The sequence below is a fragment of the Rutidosis leptorrhynchoides genome, chromosome 1 (genome assembly GCF_046630445.1).
Source record: "Rutidosis leptorrhynchoides isolate AG116_Rl617_1_P2 chromosome 1, CSIRO_AGI_Rlap_v1, whole genome shotgun sequence".
Lineage (NCBI taxonomy): Eukaryota > Viridiplantae > Streptophyta > Magnoliopsida > Asterales > Asteraceae > Rutidosis > Rutidosis leptorrhynchoides.
This window is the reverse complement of record NC_092333.1, coordinates 559,765,715-559,771,714: the sequence shown is the minus strand read 5'-3', so window position 1 is coordinate 559,771,714 and position 6,000 is coordinate 559,765,715.

Sequence of the window (6,000 nt, the reverse complement as noted above, 5' to 3'; positions counted from 1 at the left end):
TTTATATTTAATTGCACTTCTAATTATCGCATTTTTATTTATTGTTATTGTATTTAATTGCACTTTTAATTATCGTACTTTTTAATTATCGCAAGTTTATTTTATCGCACTTTTATTATTCGCAATTTCATTATCGTTGTTTACTTTACGCTTTAATTTAAGTCTTGTATTTATTTTTAATATTTTACATTTGGTTTTAACTGCGACTAAAGTTTTAAAATCGACAAACCGGTCATTAAACGGTAAAAACCCCCCTTTATAATAATAATATTACTTGTATATATATTTGTATTTTTATAAAAGTAAACTAATATAGCGTTAAGCTTTGTTTAAAAAAGATTCCCTGTGGAACGAACCGGACTTACTAAAAACTACACTACTGTACGATTAGGTGCACTGCCTATAAGTGTTGTAGCAAGGTTTAAGTATATCCATTCTATAAATAAATAAATATCTTGTGTAAAATTGTATCGTATTTAATAGTATTTCCTGCTAAAATTAATAGCTATTTTATATACACCTCGCGAAACATCAAACATAAACCCTAGATTTTTCATTTCTACTTATTTTTACTGATTATGATCTTATTTTGATGTTATAGTAATTGTATGACGTTGTATTGTTGAATTGATGCGTAGAAATACTCGATTGTGTATGTTTTCGGTTTGATAAAATTTGGACAGCGTACTATTTGATCATTTCTGTACATTTAACTGATGTTTTTGATAAATTAAAGTGTTTATATGTATTCCTCTCATCAAGACATTGATTTTAGACTCTGGATTCATGTTATTTCGAGTCCCGGATCTTAAGTTATGATTAATTTGGTGTTTTCATGGAATTAAAATATAAAAACGAACGTATTCAGTTTTGGTCCAACTTTGTGACCATTTTTGGAGTCTCTAGGGTGTACTAGTGTGTTAATATTGATGATTGGATGAACATTCATGTTCGGGTCATCAAAATTCGAGCCACGGATCACCCGGTATGACTAAAACATGATTTTGAACGGATTGAAGTTCTAGGTTGGTTCATGGCTGTTCATCACGACTTGTGAACTAAACTTAGGGTGTTCTTGAGTGAACTAATGTGCGGATGGTTGGTTAGACGAAGATATATATAAAATTCGTCGAAAACCGACACCCGAGCCTCAAGTTATGACCCGGCGAACGTTTAATTAAACTTATGGTTATAAAATTTAATCTTATGTTATAAATAATGTATAACATTATAATTAAATTACTTATGATATAAAAGTAATTAAATTTAATTAAGACTTATGATATATAATTATTATATCATTTAATAATTACTTATGATTAATAATACATTTTATTATTAATGAATATACTTATGATAAGTATTAAACTTATGTTATGGGATTATTATATCAAAACTTATAATAAAGATTAATTAATCATTTATTTATTATAAGACTTAGTTATTATTTAATTATAATTTAATTATTATATACTTATGTTACATCAATTATATCATTAAAACTTATGTTAACTTTATAATTCAATTTAACTTAATTAAACTTATGATATGACATGATTATACATATATGACTTTAAATAACATTATAACTTATATTATTAATATAATTTACACTTAAATTTCAATGTTGACTAAGTTTGACCAAGGTTGACTTTTGAGTTGACTTTCGGTTTACTTTGACTTTCAGTTGACTTTTGTTGACTTTTCTAATTAAGGAAACTTTTCAAAAATAGAAACTTTCCAAAAATAGAAACTTTCTAAAAATGGAAACCTGCTAAAAATAGAAAGTATGTGTTTTAACGATGTCCTGATTAAATCGAAGCATACTGAGTGTTGTTCTATGCTTATTTGCAACAAGTACTATAGCTATCATACTAAGACTTGACCTAAGTTAGTTATTTATATCGACCTGATTTATTTATAGGTCGGCGTTGTGATCATTCTTGATCACTTTATCATTTGCAGTTCACGTTTTCGTGTGGTTACTTCGTTTACGTTAAGGTGAGTTATAGTCCCATTTTTCTATTTTAAATCTTTTGGGATGAGAATGCATGCAATTTATTTTACATATTGGACACAAGTGAAATTTGGTTTAAATTATTCATTGTGAGTCGAACGAAAATATTCCCTAATCTGGTAATTTTAATCACTGGTTTCTACTGGTGAACGCGAATCCTATGGATAGATCTATCGGGCCTGACAGCCCCATTTCGTGCTAGTCGCGCTAGCAGTTACAGATGGAATGTATTAGTACTTCGTATTTTGGAAGATACACCTGTTCAGTGTATATTTTTATATTGGTTTTGTTAAGGGTATGAAGTTGTTAAGTTATTACCAGGTGGCTCACGGATTAATGGAATAATATTTTTATATGTTTTCGAGCATATAAATTTGTGGTCCAAAATGGGTCTTTATATTTTCAAACATAAATTTTTATGGTTTAAATTAAATATTGTTTACAATATTAAACCTATAATTCAATCAACATTTTTGTTGATAGTTTACTCGCATGTTTTATTCTCAGGTTCATGATTGATTGCTTCTGTTGTGCTTAGAGAGTCTGCATATTTATGATGGCAGCGTTTGTTAAACATTAACTTGCATTCTATTTTGATACATTAAATTTTGGGTGTTTGTTGACTTTGTTTTGGTCAACTTTTGATTAAGAATTTATGTATGGTTTTTCTAAACTTACATATTTTGGTAGGTTTCCTTTATAGGAAGTCATTTTTAAATAAAGAATGCAAGGTTATTTATAAAATTCATATAGAGTTATGATCAGGCTGTGGGACCAAGAAAACGATGGTCGTCAAGTGTACTTTGACGGGTCGTTAAACCTTTTTTCTTAGCTTGCTACCAATCGCCAAAAGTACAACGTTATATGCACGGATTCTCCATGAGTTCACCATGTTTGTCTTGTGGTAGTTGTGGCGGCAAAGGAGAAACTGAGTGAAGCCTATTGTAATTTTTATTATCTTTTTCTTTCTTTTGCAATGGTCCGTTAGATTATAAATATTTAAAATGTCTAAAACACAGTTTAAGGTGATTTTTTAAAAAATATAAAAAAAATTCATCTAAAACACCTTATAAATACACATATATCATAACCTTATTTTACTTAAAAATCTCCTCTCTTTTACTACAAACATATTCCATCAAACTTACAATTTGTTCACCAACTTCCTTCCAACAATGCGTAACACCATCTTTAATGGTGGAGATGAAAAAATGTGGCGTGATGAGGGGTGGGGTGATTGTCACTAACGTGACAGGCGTGCTGTTAATTGAAAAATAATGAGGTAGTGTACTGAGTGACGTGTTGAAAGTAGGGGTGAGTATTTTTAATTTCTTTTTTTTTTCAATTTTTATAATGTATTTAATATTTAATATTTCATTTTGTTTAATTAGTTAAACTATTATTTTTTAATTATAAAACAACTTAAATTAATAAAACACATTAAAATTAAAATTACGCAAACGATTACAATAATTTTAAAAGCCTGGACGAGGCTATCATTTTCCCAACATGTAGTGTAGGGGTTGAGTCACGTGATCACTTGTTCTTAGATTTCAATTCTGTATCGAGGCTATGGCAACAACTAAAAGCCTGGACGGGGATCAATTCGCCACATTTTGATTCACTGGAAGACTTATTTGTTTGGGTTGACACGCACTATGGTAATCGAGCTCGCTTTAATCAGATTTATTGCATTGTTGCGGCTACTCTTTGGTGGATCTGGCGTTTCATGAACGATTTTCTTTTGGGGTCTTCTAGTATTAGATTAGTTAATCTTCTGATTAATGATACGCATACTCGATCAACTCATGTAGCGCATCAAACAGCATCACCAAGTGAGCCATGCATGACGCACGCTGAAAGAAGGAGCGCTCAAGTCACTAATCCGCGCAGATCCTGCGCAAGCGCCAAGGTGACGTATACATGTCAGGCAATGCTGTAGCTGGCAGAAGGCATCTGGCAGACAAGAGTCAGATTCGACAAAACATTTTTTACTTTTGTCGGCTCAGCTCACTCAAGGATGTACTATTCGCAGGCCACGATCCCTATTTAGCCTTATTATGTGGAAATAGAAGACAAAAAGGATCACCCTATAAATAACGGATTCAATCCACAACATAAAGGAGGATTCACTCCACTCACACACACACATACCATATCATTAACAGTAAGCGCCTACTACGTAGCGCCTCTCTACCCGCACTACCGGAGATATAGCATTTTACTAAACACTCTTGATATACAGGTAACGTTCTATGAACATAAACCCTACAACCCAAGGCAAGCCATCATTAACCGGACAACCCGTCGATGGTGGGTCTATGTTTAACCATCCCTGCTGAGATCCTCATCTCGTAAGGGGTTATTCACGGTACTCCGGACTGGAGAGTTAAACTCAATTGACCCTTAAATCCCCTCTCTTTGATGTTATGCATAGATCGAAACCGACCCGATTATTCTATGCTTGATCACTGATGCTATTAGACTTATTGCTTTTTATTAGTTAAGGTCTATGAGCAAGTTTGTACCAATTTGGACAACTTGGCTTATTCGTCCCATGTAATTTTTTTTAATCGTTTTTTGTTTGACTAGCTTCTTGTTAGTCCTTTTATCTTAATAAAATATGTCGTTCAAAATAAAAAATTAAAATTCCCAAAAATAAAAAATTACATTATTAAAAAGTCCTAACACAAATACTATTTATTAAAAAAAAATAGGGAATACAATAATTATAAAGGCCTAATACAATTCTCCTGAAACGACGCTCTTGATTCGGGACTACTCTTGGAATCGAAAGGGACCGGATTAACAGTCCATCAACCTAATTGTAAAAGATACAATTGAATTCGACTACTGTTTTTTTTTCTTTCCATACTTCATCTTGAAACAGGTGCAACAATTATGTCTTGTCTTCATCTTGATAAACAATATTCGAAAATACGAACGGTATTTATTTTTCAAGGAATTCCTTTAACTTTGATATATCAAAGTCACTAATTTCGAAGTCGTCAAATGATACTATTACACCGTCAATGAATGACTTCCAAATAACCGATGATGTACCTCCATAATGTATGTCGAACGGAACCCTCATCGGAGCAATTGATGGTGTGAGAAGTTTAAAATTTAGATAAAATGAAAGAAAAGATAGTCGAGGTGTATAAAATCGTGTTTGAGTGAAGTGTATTTATAGTTGTAATTGTATAAATTTATTATTATGATATAAACTTAAAATTTGAACATATCCGTTGAAATTCAAAATAAACGGTCATTAAATTTGTGTACCAATCAAAATTAAACACGTAGCCAACACGCATCCAAAAACCTCTGCCAACACGCCACCATCACAAACGCCTATCACGTCGCGCTCATGGTGTGTTGCCGGTGTGCTGGTTCGAAAACCTGTTTGAGCACGCGCGATAAAGACTGTCAACATTACAAAAACACTTCTCAATAACCACCGAATGACTTATTCCAACAACTACTCAATACTCACATTAGTAATTCACCAGTTAATTCGCATTCTGCAAATCAACCAAATCAACCAAGTGATTCATCTTCAAGTCACAAGAGTTTCGCACCATAAGTTCTGATATCGATCATTTTGGTTAACATCAATTCCTACCCCAACAACTTTTATAGAACTTACAAAAATATTAATACAACTCACAATAAGCACATTAACCGTAACAACTATTTTATCCCACCAATCATCACCATATTACCTACATCAGTCAATAACTTAATATCAATGAATGACGTTGAAACACTAATATACAAATATGAAATCAAAATAATATATGAAACCTTCTCGAACTCAAATTCGAAACAGAGCCCGCACTACTACATTCGATAAGTTTTTTTCCTCGAATAAACATAATTTAAATTAAAGTAGATCGAAAAAATATAAATGCGATATAACATTGACTTAAACCCGACAACATCTAATTGATTAATTCACGATCGATTTGACACAACAATGG